At 41.8% G+C, this 15,509-nt stretch overlaps 1 long non-coding RNA gene across 1 annotated transcript; it reads right to left on the minus strand.

The window, feature by feature from the left end:
• Nucleotides 1-2,612: 2,612 nt before the first annotated feature.
• On the minus strand, nucleotides 2,613-10,683 carry LOC311223198. The gene is made up of 7 exons (XR_014619406.1): nucleotides 10,578-10,683; nucleotides 9,664-9,693; nucleotides 9,438-9,492; nucleotides 9,105-9,189; nucleotides 8,593-8,666; nucleotides 7,689-7,814; nucleotides 2,613-3,233 (listed from the first exon to the last, which is right to left on the minus strand). It is a non-coding gene; the product is annotated as an uncharacterized lncRNA (long non-coding RNA).
• Nucleotides 10,684-15,509: the final 4,826 nt, after the last annotated feature.

The raw sequence follows: 15,509 nt of genomic DNA on the forward strand, positions 1-15,509 counted from the left end.
TGAGAAAATGCATTTATCTGTTCAAGCACTGTTATCTGATGATGAACAAGAAGGTGATTAACATGACTGGTGTCACTGGTATAAAACAAAGGTTAATCAATTCAATGCATGTATGGATGATGTCCGAAACCGATTAAAACCTGATTAATAGTGAAACTGTATAGCCTCCCTCCACGCCTAAGCAGTACATGATACCTAAGCACATACAGTACAGATATCCTCATAAGTATCTATTAATTCGTATCAATTAGATACTCTTTGGGCTTGTTTTTGTCTACTTATTCTGAAAGAGTTGAACTAATTATTTTCGCTAGCAAGATCTCATTCGATTATTCATTCCATTAAAGGACGACTCCACTTTTTTTGGAAATTAGCTTATTTAACATCTTCCCTGGAGTTAGACAAGAAGATGCATACCTTTTTTGTCTCTGTGCGTGCATTTTAGCTTTGGGAATAGACGCTCCGTTAGCATAGCTTAGCTTCATCACTGGAAGTGGGGGAGGACAGTAGCCTTACAGTGCCTTACAGTGTATTGCAAGGTCTGACATTGACCAAACTTGATATGCATGACCTTGGTGGGCTCTAGGTCAACTCCTGAAAAGGGGGTCAATGTCAGACTTTGCAATCAAAGTTAGGGGGCTAATAACCCTTGCCATAATTTCAGTGCGCCCCCTAACTTTTGATTGCAAGGTCTGACATTAACCCCCTTTTCAGGAGTTGACCTAGAGCCCACCAAGGTCATGCATATCAAGTTTGGTCAATGTCAGACCTTGCAATACACTGTAAGGCACTGTAAGGCTACTGTCCTCCCCCACTTCCAGTGATGAAGCTAAGCTATGCTAACGGAGCGTCTATTCCCAAAGCTAAAATGCACGCACACACTGTAAAAAAAAAATCGGTAGAAAAACGGTAAAAGTCTGGCAGTTTGGGGACATTGAATTAGTGTAAAATTTACATTGAAATACCCTAATTAAAATAAAGTGGAAAAGCAATAAATTTACAGATAATTCTGTTTATTATTTGAGAACCCGAGAACAGAGAATCACTGTTAATTGACAGGTTAGGTTCAGCAGTGAAACACTGTTATTTTACAGGTTTTTTCCTACATTATTATGATCAAACACCTTCAATAAAGTGACAGAACTTAAAGTTCAGCAGTGAAACACTGTTATTTCACAAGTTTTCCCTACATTTACGATGAAACTCCTTCAATTAAGTGACATAACTCAAAGTTCAGCAGTGAAACACTGTTATTTCACAGGTCTTTCCTAAATTATTACGATCAAACTCCTTCAATAAAGTGACAGAACTTAAAGTTCAGCAGTGAAACACTGTTATTTCACAGGTTTTTCCTAAATTATTATGATCAAACTCCTTCAATAAAGTGACAGAACTTAAAGTTCAGCAGTGAAACACTGTTATTTTACATGTTTTCCCAGAATTATTACAATCAAATTCCTTCAATAAAGTGACAGAACTTAAAGTTCAGCAGTGAAACACTGTTATTTTACATGTTTTCCCAGAATTATTACAATCAAACTCCTTCAATTAAGTGACAGAACTCAAAGTTCAGCAGTGAAACACTGTTATTTTACATGTTTTCCCAGAATTATTACAATCAAACTCCTTCAATTAAGTGACAGAACTCAAAGTTCAGCAGTGAAACACTGTTATTTTACATGTTTTCCCATAATTATTACAATCAAACTCCTTCAATTAAGTGACAGAACTCAAAGTTCAGCAGTGAAACACTGTTATTCTACATGTTTTCCCATAATTATTACAATCAAACTCCTTCAATTAAGTGACAGAACTCAAAGTTCAGCAGTGAAACACTGTTATTTTACATGTTTTCCCATAATTATTACAATCAAACTCCTTCAATTAAGTGACAGAACTCAAAGTTCAGCAGTGAAACACTGTTATTTTACATGTTTTCCCAGAATTATTACAATCAAACTCCTTCAATTAAGTGACAGAACTCAAAGTTCAGCAGTGAAACACTGTTATTTTACATGTTTTCCCATAATTATTACAATCAAACTCCTTCAATTAAGTGACAGAACTCAAAGTTCAGCAGTGAAACACTGTTATTCTACATGTTTTCCCATAATTATTACAATCAAACTCCTTCAATTAAGTGACAGAACTCAAAGTTCAGCAGTGAAACACTGTTATTTTACATGTTTTCCCATAATTATTACAATCAAACTCCTTCAATTAAGTGACAGAACTCAAAGTTCAGCAGTGAAACACTGTTATTTCACAGGTTTTTCCTCAATTATTACGATCAAACTCCTTCAATAAAGTGACAGAACTTAAAGTTCAGCAGTGAAACACTGTTATTTTACAGGTTTTCCCATAATTATTACAATCAAACTCCTTCAATTAAGTGACAGAACTTAAAGTTCAGCAGTGAAACACTGTTATTTCACAGGTTTTTCCTCAATTATTACAATCAAACTCCTTCAATAAAGTGACAGAACTCAAAGTTCAGCAGAGAAACACTTTTATTGTACAGATTGTTAGAAACAAAACGCTTCAAGTGTTAACAAACGATCAGGATTGTAAAACTGCTTTATTTTGGAAGCAAGTGTGCTGTATAAAACAGATTCAAATGATTTAAAACTTTAGCTTGCAGTGTTTGTTCAAATATAATGTTTAAATACAGTATGTAAAGTTAAAAACCTATAGAAGTACAATCTAAACACTATTTATGGATCAATATGCATGGCAGCTGCCACCATTGGTGTGTGAATGTGTGTGAATAGGTGAATGAGAGGCCATACGCGCTTTGGATAAAAGCGCTATTGCTATATAAGTGCAGTCCATTGAACATAACATAATGGCCAAGTAGTAAATTAAACTTTATGTCCACAATTCTGAACTATCCCTTCAATGTCATCAGATGATTTCAACTTTTAAAAGCGGAGAAAGCAACATATTGTGCTGTTGAACCGAGGGGGTTGTGGTCAGGTCTACAGTTTTTTAGCTTTACCATTTCAGTTTTATATTGTTTTCCACAATATTCTCCCGACCCCTGGGGGCTCCATAATATATGTGAACATTATACTGTTTAATTCAGAATCCCAACTATACAGTGTATTACTAAGTAAAAATCAAAACATACCACACCACAAAAGGTCAATGAATCAGTGGCACAAGTGAAGAGCAGATAAGGAACAATCCTCCAGATTGGCAGTAATCAGCTGGATCCTTGGTGCATGGTGCATCTGGGAAAATGAAAAAAAAGGACACTATGATTCACTGGAAAGTCCGGGACTGTACATTAGGAGGGGGTGGGTGGTAGGAAAAAAGATATATACGGTGGGGAGGAGACTGTCTACAGATACACCTGTGTGATGTTGCTACGGAGTTAAGCTAATAAACGTATACTATACTCACAACCACAGCAGGGGACACAACTATTTTGTTACCCTGCCATGTGGCGGACAGACCTCGCAAATGTCACTCGCCCAATAGCCTCCAGCTGCAACCACTCGAGTCCCTGAGTGATGACTGCTTGGCGCCGCCTCGGTAGAAAAAATTCCCTTTTCATGATATTTGGCGCCTCTGATTGGCTCAATTTTGTTTCAATCTGTATGCATCTACAAATCATATTATACCAGGTAGTCAATTCCGTTAGACTGCGAATCAAATTGACGGATCTCCCCAATCAAATTGACGGAAATCCGTCTTGAGACGGAACACTTTAATGCCTGCATTCAACATCGATTATCTATTGTTCAGGATGTAGGAACGTTATACTTTTTCATTCATACAAAAATACCTTCTAGAATATAAGTATGTTTTATCATTTCCTGTAGTAATTCCTAGAACGTGAGTTATAGACCTAAATGCATCGATTGCCGTTTATTCCCTAGACACGCTATATTAAAAAATTCAACTGTATATGATCGTATACGTTATGCGTCATCATGCACGGAGGAAAGGGGGGGGGGGCGGCGTTTATAATTACGTGATCGTCAGTAAATGCTTTATGTAGTATGGGTGATATATTGATCAGATGGTTTGCAGTGAAATGAATAAATTGGGCTGAAAATAACCAGGGTTTAGCCCAGTCAGATTTAAGGCTTTAAGACTTTTTAATGCCAATCAGAATTAAATTTAATACCAATTTCACGATAACAAAATGGCAAAAATCATGGGTACTCTCAGTACTCATTCAAGGGTACTACGACTATGCCTGCACCTCATGGTACCAAAGCACCTCAAAGGCACTAAAAACAAGATTACAAACATCACAAAACAAACTGGTCAGACTACTGCTTAACCTCACTCCTAAAACCCACTTTACCCCTGCCCACATTCAAAACCGCTCTTAAAGAGCACCTACGGGAGACTGCAATTCGAAACTGGCCACCGTAAATGTCCACCCCCCCCCCCCCTCCTCCTAATGTACAGTCTCATCCCCATCATATATATATAATATTTTCTGTTAGGATCTCTGGGTAACAGTACTGTATATTATTTGCATATCGTATATGTCACAAATGTAACAGTACTACAGTATATACCTGTATGTCATGTATGTCCCTATGCCATAAATGTCATGATGTCATGTATGTTTTTACTGTATTTATTTCTGTATATGTTCGGACAGAGATACGGGATGGTTTGAAAGCTCGGCGTTGCTAATAAATATTTTTAATATTTTTTTATAAACTGCTCAAAGCGGCATTATTTCCGCCGTTGGGTGATCACAGCGCCTGCGCACCATCCCGTATCTCTGTCCGAAACCCTCGTGCAACTGTGAGCACATTTGTAATGTCTCTGTGATACTTGTATAACGAACGGTTCGGCCAGAACCAGTCCTTCAGGGTAAATCTAGGTTGGTTTCCCATTGAGGAGCAAGTGACTGTGGATTCACTCGGTGCAGCACAGTCACGAAAGGGGCTATGGACCCTGATGTAAACAAGACAAACGTCTTTCTCTGGTCTGCATCACCTTAACAATTGTGTGTATTGAACCGTACTGTATTGTACCCATTCTGCAATCTGTTAAATAAAGTTTTCATTCATTCATTCAGCCAGCCGCCGCGCTCACTGGGGCTATTGATAGCGTCAATTAATTGTTGTTGTTGTTGGTACTGCCGCTGCGGATGTGAACGGGGCCGGAGGGGCTTTGGGAGGATGGGAAAGTTATTATTATTATTATTATTATAATAGTAATTGGCTATCATACGTGCCTAGCTAGCGTTAGCTAAAAGAGCCCTCGCAGTGAAGTTATTATTATTATAGCTATCATACTGCAATATAAACTGAGTTTTATAGTGAAAAGAGCAGCTTTATTTTGGTCAAGATTGAAGGCTCTATATTGCAGGAAATTGCACATACAGGTGTTCATTAAATGTAAAAAAAATAAAATAAAAAAAAAGAATAAAAAAGAATCTTGCACCCCCACTTTCAACTATAACTAGGCGGCCATGGGTGTATATATGAATTTTGAATGCCATGGCGAAAAAATTCAATATTGATCTCAATAACGCTGTACAGCGAGATCCAATAGGGTCCAGCTGCAGACTCGGAGCCTCGGTCCAGATTGGAACTTCCGCCCTGCCACAGGACTATTACTCCTGTGACAGGGCAATGCGCTGATTGGCGGAAAGTACGGAAGTATCTCGAAGTACGTCTGACGTATCTCGAATTATGTCTGACGTTTCTCTACGTTAGCGAACATTAAACGTTGTATTCATAAAATAATATAAATTCAGCAGCATGGGGAGGGCCGGGGGGAGGGGAGGTACAGGTAGTAGAAGACATAGAGGTACAGGTCACATAATTATAGTACAGTGGAGAAGTAAAAATAGAATAAAAAGGCAGTGGAAACAATATACAATATTATTAACTCTAATAATAACACGCCTCGCAGGCTCATTATAATACGAGAGCCGTGGGTCTGCATTGTATAGAGCGGATCCCCCGGCCGTATTCAAGCGCTGGAGCGCTTTGCCATGGATAAAACTGTATTAATATAGTAGTAATAATAGTAGTTGGCTAGTTGCGCGCTTCTGGCCACCTCCCGCAGTGCGCGCATACACACATACTGTCTGTAGCCTATACAGTACGTGCAAAATTAGTTGTCAAGAGCCAATCGCACAGGTTGCCTCATCTCATCTGGCTCTGCAAATAGATCTAGAGTCTGAATATCATATATAGCCTGCTGATGATCTCTCTCAAATCCATTCTGAGAACGGAATGCAGTGCCTGCGACGCGGGTCTTGATTGATTGATTGATTGATTGATTGATTGAAAATTGTATTAACAGATCATGCTGGACCTACAAAAGGCCTTTGACACTGTCAATCACTCCATTCTTGATTGAACATTTTATTAACAGATTGCAGAATGGGTACAGTACAGTACAGCTCAATACACACAATTGTTAAGGGGATGCAGACCAGAGAAAGACTTTCGCCTTGGGGGGGGGGGGGGGTCGGGTAGGAGGGGTGGGTGGGTGGGGGACACTGTGCAACTGTACAAGCAAAACTGTACATTGGAATATTGACAAAACCATACTTGGTCATTTACTGTACATTGGAGGGGGTTGGGTTACAACACAGGAGCAGAGTATAAACAACAGTACAGGAATGAGAAACAGTACTGTACTGTTTTGTAGGTCCAGCATAATCTGTTAATACAATTTTCAATCAATCAATCAATCAATCAATCAATCAATCAATCAAGACCCTCGTCGCGGGCACTGCATTCCGTTCTCAGAATGGATTTGAGACGAGAGAGAGAGAGAGAGAGAGAGAGAGAGATCATCAGAAGGCTATATATGATATTCAGACTCTAGATCTATTTGCAGAGCCAGATGAGATGAGGCAACCTGTGCGATTGGCTCTTGACAACTAATTTTGCACGTACTGTATAGGCTACAGACAGTATGTGTGTATGCGCGCACTGCGGGAGGTGGCCAGAAGCGCGCAACTAGCCAACTACTATTATTACTACTATATTAATACAGTTTGATCCATCGCAAAGCGCTCCAGCGCTTGAATACGGCCGGGGGATCCGCTCTATACAATGCAGACCCACGGCTCTCGTATTATAATGAGCCCGCGAGGCGTGTTATTATTAGAGTTAATAATATTGTATATTGTTTCCACTGCCTTTTTATTCTATTTTTACTTCTCCACTGTACTATAATTATGTGACCTGTACCTCTATGTCTTCTACTACCTGTACCTCCCCTCCCCCCGGCCCTCCCCATGCTGCTGAATTTATATTATTTTATGAATACAACGTTTAATGTTCGCTAACGTAGAGAAACGTCAGACGTAATTCGAGATACGTCAGACGTACTTCGAGATACTTCCGTACTTTCCGCCAATCAGCGCATTGCCCTGTCACAGGAGTAATAGTCCTGTGGCAGGGCGGAAGTTCCAATCTGGACCGAGGCTCCGAGCGGAAGTTCCAATCTGGACCGAGGCTCCGAGTCTGCAGCTCGACCCTACTTGCGAGATCTGGCGGTCAAAGCATGGCGGGCAATAACCCTTTACAGCGTGGATGTGTTAATAATGATTTGAAGATGTTTACACTTTTTTTTACAACCCTACTGTTCTCCCAAGAATTAAATAAAGGTTTGATGATGATGACATGTCCTAGAAGAGAGATATAGATAGAGTGGGTGTGTTTGTGTTTGTACATGGAAGTTATACTCACATCAGCTTAAGGGAGATGCCATCCATGTCAATTCAGCATAGGATGATTCAGATGGCCTTGTGGTCAGCAGGGTCCCCCTCTGGCTGCTGGCCTCTGGTAGAGGTGTAGATCACCAGTGTCATCCCTCTGAGAACACAATTAGACTTTAGACAGTGGCTTGCGAGCACGATGAGCCTCATTTCTTTATTTTGTGATTGCTCTATCTATCTGATCTTATTACAAAATACTTGCCTCCTAGATCACTAAATGCGGGGCTCCTATCCTATTGAACATATTTTACTTTGTGTGTTTATTTTAACAATAATTTGTGATGCCATCACACAAACTGGCATTTAAAGGGTCAAATTTCAAAAAGTCCTGCACCAGAATGCAGGAAATTAAGTTTTTGTAACAAAATAATTGTGTGTGTGTGTGTGTGTGTGTGTGTGTGTGTGCGTGTGTGTGAGAGAGAGAGAGAGAGAGAGAGAATGATGGACAATTGCTTGCTGTGTGAGAGAGAGAGAGAGAGAGAGAGAGAGAGAGAGAGAGAGAGAGAGAGAGAGAGAGAGAGAGATAGAGATTAAGTACATTTGCTGAAATACAGTTGTTCTTAATTTTCTCACTTGCTATGTGAGAATGTTAGTTATTATGTTCTCAATGCCCTTGCATTGTATGAGTTGTGTGGACGCGTTTGCTAGTTCTAGTGCTATCCCTTTGTACATTGTGGCTGTGTCTGACAAAAGTTAACAATAAATAATGGTATTAGGAATACATTTGCCTCCTGCGTGAACTGTGCATAGCTGAATAGACTGTATTTTAACACCGGTCATATGGTGGTACTTGGAGAGCCAGCTACATTCTCAGGTGGTACTTGGTGTAAAAAGTTTGAGAACCACTGATCTATCATGTATAAAATTCAACTCACAATTCTACATGGGCTTCAGGTGGTGGTCTGCGTCTTCAGGTGGTGACATACTTCCCGCAACTGGCGAAGAATCTCTGAAATATTGGATTGTTTGACAGTGACACACAACAGAATATTATTTTATGCCTGAATTTCCCCAAAATGGCTAATTGGACAGCACTTCTCCACCATCAGTGGCTATACGTGTCAGATAGGTGCAGATAGGAGAATCTGTCTGAATGACAAAGAAATCGCTTAACTCTCCCTCCCTCGGCCGCTATTGGCGCGACGGTGTAGCGGTCATTCCTATATGGCTATGACTATGAGCCCAGATGCAACGAGTAATTGTCTACTCAAAATCAACTAAGTGTCATGATTACGTCATTACAACCTGGGACTTGGATGGGAGAGCAGGAAAGATCCAATGTCTTCAGTCAAAAATCCGCCAATCAATGCAAAGGTAAACATACGTCTTTAGAGACGTTTTATATAAGAATAAACACCAGTGAACTTGTGTATAAAATTCAACTCACGCTACAGGCAGTCTCTGCCTGCGTGCAACTGCTGGTCTCTGGTGGTAATTCAGGAATGGCTTCAAGTTCCTCTGGCGAAGAATCTCTGAAATATTGAATACGACAATAAAAATGTTATGCCAGTGAGAGAGGGAGACGGAGATAGAGGGAGAGACAGACATAGCACTGCTGTGTCATCAAATGACAAAGGCTTTGGCAATGTAGGTGTTGTGTGAAGTGGAGGGGGTCGAGGTGAGAGAGACAGAAAGACAGAGATGAAAACACAGATAAAGGTGTGAAGTTTGAAGTGGGGTGAGAGAGACAGACAATATTGAATTGAAAGATAATACTTACTGAGCTGAATCAATGGCAGTGTGGTAATAGGGGCTGGAGTTATACATTGGCATTCCTAGAGAAAGAGCAACATAATTAACAAAATAAGGAAAAAATAAGCACCATCAAAGTAGTTATCAATGAGCACCATATAACCTACAGTAGCAAGTGTACCTAGCTCCATATACCTAGCGCATGTCTGGTGGTAAAAACAAAACATGATTTGAGAATGTGTTAGTTAACTCACCTTGATAGCGGCGATGATTGCCAGCGAATTCTAAAAAGAAGACGATCAAAATATTCAAAAAACCTTGTATGCAATTTATCAAGACTGTGTATATTATATATATATATGTTTAGAGTAGCAGGAGCTAGAAGTTCAAATATGTCAGTCTTTCAAAGCCCCATTTTTTATATATAACAAAAGGCAGAATGAACATCACTGCCGCCCTGCTGGATTAAATTCTGAATTGCAGGTAGGCCTGAATAAGTATTTACTGTGCAAAATAACCAAAACCAGATAAATAATATCTGTTTTTTTATGAAGCACAGATCATGTTAATTAAGTATTCTGAGTCTGAGCAGACAGAAAACCATCTTACCCTCAGCAAGGGATTACTTTGTGCTGAAGACCCACAATGCAACACAACAACTGCAAGCTAAAATGCCTCACATACAAAACGAAATAAAATAGAGCCATGGCTGTGTCCCAAGTTTAACACAATTGAACTATAATAAAGTATTTGTTAACACTAGTTACAACAATGCTTATGTAACTATTAAAAACGTACATTTTAATCACGAAACAAAATGGCAGAATAACGTTAGCTAGCATGATAGCTAGCTAACGTTAGTAGCTATAATAATATGCATCACTATTTGCTCAAACAAGCTCCAAACTATTTGCCACGGCACAGAGATAACATTTAGTCAAACGATAACAGCCCGGTGATGGTATCTGAACAGAATCATACTATTCCCATAAGAACTCACTTACCAGTTAAGTACCATCTAGCATGTTAGCTAATAATGCTAACAAGCTTCGTTCTAGCCTACTAGTTGCCACCACGGTAATAATTCACAAAGTAGCATGTAGTCAAACGATGACAGCAAGATTATGGTATGTGAATGGCATAATACATAATATTGTCAATGACTTACCAAGGAGTTTGGCTCAGACTATTTGTCAAGCAGTCAGTGAAGACACCATCCATCGCGCCAAAGTGTTTGAATACCTCAAGTCCCGTGAGATCTTCTAGGTCTCGCGAGTTGCTTAGGACTATACCCTCTCGAAGGGGAGGGGAGGGGGAGGAGGGGAGGGGGAATCTACTAAATTGATTCAACGACAGTTTTTCAAATGTTGAAATGGTATCTGTAATTAAATATTGAATCAACATAGCTTTTTCAACCTCAACCAAAAATAACCAATCTGACTGTACATTGGAGGTGGTTGGGTGGGTGGGGGGGTTGGGTAGGAGGGGTGGGTGGGGGACACTGTACAACTGTACATAAATATTACAGTGACAGTCCAGTTGAGTTAATGGATGGAGGGGGGGGGGGGCGTTGACTTGCAACGGATGGACTATAGTGCAGCAATGCAAGTTCAATTCACAGTTATTACTACAGACCGGTGGCACTCACCTCTGTGGTCATGAAATGTTTCGAGAGGCTGGTCAAGGACCACATTTGTGCCTCCCTCCCCAGTGATATGGACCCTATGCAATTTGCATACAGTTCAAACAGGTCCACTGACGACGCGGTCTCCCAGGTACTGCACAGCACCCTCTCTCACCTTGACCGTCAGAAGGGGGGCTATGTGAGACTGTTGTTCATACAGCTCAGCGTTCAACACCATAGTCCCCATCACCAGACTGGTGGACAAGCTGATCGAGCTGGGTCCGAGCTCCGCCCTGAGCGCCTGGGTACTGGACTTTCTGAGTGAAAGACCCCAGGCGGTCAGGGTGGGGGGTCAGACCTCCAACACCATCACCCAATTCAATTTCATCAATTTCATCTCTGTGCGTCAGAGTTAATTTTTTTACAGAGCGCTAGCTGCTCCCTACTTCCAGTCCTTGTGCTAAACTATAGGCTATAGTTGCTTGCTTCCAGCCCTTGTGCTAAGCTATAGCTAGCTGGTCCCTATACTGCTTCCAGCCCTTGTGCTAAGCTATATAGCTAGCTGCTCCCTACTGCTTCCAGCCCTTGTGCTAAGCTATAGGCTAGCTGGTCCCTATACTGCTTCCAGCCCTTGTGCTAAGCTATAGCTAGCTGCTCCCTACTGCTTCCAGCCCTTGTGCTAAGCTATAGGCTAGCTGGTCCCTATACTGCTTCCAGCCCTTGTGCTAAGCTATAGCTAGCTGGTCCCTATACTGCTTCCAGCCCTTGTGCTAAGCTATAGCTAGCTGCTCCCTACTGCTTCCAGCCCTTGTGCTAAGCTATATGCTAGCTGGTCCCTATACTGCTTCCAGCACACACACCCACACGCACACACTCACTCAAACAACAACACACTGCAGCACCCACTCTCCACACTTTAGATCACACAAACACACTTACACTTTATATTTATTGATAAAGGATTTGCACTACAACTCGTACACCTACTGTGAATTGTACCTAAACTGCACCTCGTCCATTTATGCCTTGCACTATATAGTATTGTATATTAGTACACTGCACAGTATTGTATATTGTATGGTAACTACGTCTACGAACATTGTACATATGTCTAAACTGAACACTGTGACCTCTTTTTTTACTTCTAATTTTTACTATGTTTTTATTTCATACTTACCTTGTCATGCACAGTCTCTGGAGCGCAACAGTAAGAAGCATTTTGTACAAAAGTATTCTGTACTTCTGTATGACAACTATTAAAGAAACTAAACTTGAAACTTGTGCTAAGCTATAGCTAGCTGCTCCCTACTGCTTCCAGCCCTTGTGCTAAGCAGGCTAGCTGGTCCCTATACTGCTTCCAGCCCTTGTGCTAAGCTATAGCTAGCTGCTCCCTACTGCTTCCAGCCCTTGTGCTAAGCTATAGCTAGCTGGTCCCTATACTGCTTCCAGCCCTTGTGCTAAGCTATAGCTAGCTGGTCCCTATACTGCTTCCAGCCCTTGTGCTAAGCTATAGCTAGCTGCTCCCTACTGCTTCCAGCCCTTATGCTAAGCTATAGGCTAGCTGGTCCCTATACTGCTTCCAGCCCTTGTGCTAAGCTATAGCTAGCTGCTCCCTACTGCTTCCAGCCCTTATGCTAAGCTATATGCTAGCTGGTCCCTATACTGCTTCCAGCCCTTGTGCTAAGCTATAGCTAGCTGGTCCCTATACTGCTTCCAGCCCTTGTGCTAAGCTATAGCTAGCTGCTCCCTACTGCTTCCAGCCCTTATGCTAAGCTATATGCTAGCTGGTCCCTATACTGCTTCCAGCCCTTGTGCTAAGCTATAGCTAGCTGGTCCCTATACTGCTTCCAGCCCTTGTGCTAAGCTATAGCTAGCTGCTCCCTACTGCTTCCAGCCCTTATGCTAAGCTATATGCTAGCTGGTCCCTATACTGCTTCCAGCCCTTGTGCTAAGCTATAGCTAGCTGCTCCCTACTGCTTCCAGCCCTTGTGCTAAGCAGGCTAGCTGGTCCCTATACTGCTTCCAGCCCTTGTGCTAAGCTATATAGCTAGCTGCTCCCTACTGCTTCCAGCCCTTGTGCTAAGCTATATATCTAGCTGCTCCCTGACACATGCCTCCTCTATTTGAACGACCACATCAAACAAGAGGTGGACGCGGGCAAATACTGCGGCATGGTCATGCTGGACCTACAAAAGGCCTTCGATACTGTCAATCACTCCATTCTGATTGACAAGCTAAAAGCAATTGATTTTGATAGCTTATCAGTGAGCTGGATGCAATCCTACCTGGAGGGGAGAGAACAGATGGTAGAGGTAAACGGTATACTCTATCCCCCCCCCTCACAGTGAGCTGTGGTGTTCCACAAGGAAGCATACTAGGACCGCTACTCTTCCTAATTTATGCAAATGACATGTCGTCAGCCTGTGACTGCAACTTGTTCCTGTTTGCGGACGACTCAGCCATGCTGGTCTCTGACAAGAACAAGTTGCAGGTTGAAAAAACCCTCAGCTCGGAACTATATAGGCAAAATCTGCATATGGCTCGCTGATAACAAACTATCATTACACATGGGCAAAACAGAGTCCATTCTCTTCGGTTCAAATAACAAACTCAGCAAGACCGACGGCTTCTCAGTTGCAGTGCATGGGTGACAATATTGTCACAAGGAAAGATGAAATTACCTACCTGGGTTCCATCCTAGAGGCAAATCTTTCCTGTGACAAAATGGCATCCAATGTAATAAAAAAAGTCAACCAACGAACTAGATTCTTGTACCGGATCTCCTCTCAAGAAACAAGAATACCCTGAAGACTCTGGCAGGAGCCCTCATTCAATATACTACGACTATGCGTGCACCTCATGGTACCAAAGCACCTCATAGGCGCTTAAATCTAAATTACAAACATCACAAAACAAACTGGTCAGACTACTACTTGACCTTACCCCCAGAACCCACCTCACCCCTGCCCACTTTGACAACCTAGGATGGCTTAGAGTAGACGACAGAGTACAGCAACTTGCAATGGGCCTGGTCTACAAGATACACTATACGACTAAGGTACCCATGTACATGTCAAAATACTTCCCAAAGGTCAGTGAATACCACAACCACTAGAGGAAGCTCAACAAATCATGTTAAACCCAGATTCGGCTCAAACAATGAACTAAACACGTTTCGCAATTATGCCACATCAATGTGGAACGCCCTACCCAAAGCTGTAAAGGAATGTGAATCACTACCCACTTTCAAAAACACCCTCAAAGAACACCTATACGGGATACTGCAATTCGAAACATGGCCCCTACAAATTTACATTTACATTTACATTTAGTCATTTAGCTGACGCTTTTATCCAAAGCGACTTACATGTTCTGTACGACAAGCCATCAGGAAGGGCACAAGCTGAGCAACAATGTTCATCAAAGTGTTGAGTGCTGGTTAGTTTATTAGGACAAGTGCATGACAGTACGGTTAGTTAGGGTTAGATTATTTTTTTTTAATTCAGATAATGGTTGAAGAAGTGCGTCTTTAGTCGACGGCGAAAGATTGGACGTGTTTCGGCTGTCCTAACTGGGGTGGGTATAGTTCATTCCACCATTGTGGGGCAAGGACTGAGAATAGGCGACTTCTCTTTGATGACCCTCCCGGAGCTTGGATAGGAGTAGGTCTGAGGCGGCCAGAAGATGCAGAGCGTAGGGGTCTTGAGGGTGTGTAGTTAGAAACCATTGATCGGAGGTAGGCGGGAGCGGTTCCCTTTGCCACACGGTATGCTAGGTCGAGGGCCTTGAAGCGGATTCGTGCAGCAATGGGGAGCCAGTGCAGGTCCCTAAGAAGTGGGGTGACATGGGCCGACTTCGGTAGGTTTGAGATCAGGCGGGCCGCTGCGTTCTGAATGAGTTGAAACATTTCCTAACCCAGTTGTCCCCCCCCCCCCCCCCCCCCAACCCCCCCCCCCCACCTCCAATGTACAGCCCCCCCCCCCCCCCACCCCACCCAACCCCACCCCACCTACCCAACCTCCTCCAATGTATACAGTTTCGACATCAAATGTATATACACTCTTTTTCTGGACACTTTTTGTATCACAAACAGTACTGTATTTGCAAATCTGGTATGTCATAAATGTATAGATGTAGCAGTACTGTCTATCTGTAAGTCGTGTACATATGATGAATTGAAAATGGGGGAAGTCTTTCTCTGGTCTGCATCCCCTTAACAATTGTATGTATTGAGCTGTACTGCACTGTACCCATTCTGCAATCTGTTAATAAACTTTTAAATCAATCAATCAATCAATCAATCAATCAATCAATCAATCAATCAATCAATCAATCAATCAATCAATCACATTATAATTACATTGTCATTTAGCTACCGGCAAAAGACACAGATACCTATGCAAGCTGTTCTGCGCATGGGAGGTTCTTATATAAATCGTCATTACACAAAAAAAAAACCTTTTTCCGCCCTGAAAG

Source organism: Notolepis coatsorum, assembly GCF_963971535.1.
Source record: "Notolepis coatsorum genome assembly, chromosome: 2".
Classification (NCBI taxonomy): Eukaryota; Metazoa; Chordata; class Actinopteri; order Aulopiformes; family Paralepididae; genus Notolepis; species Notolepis coatsorum.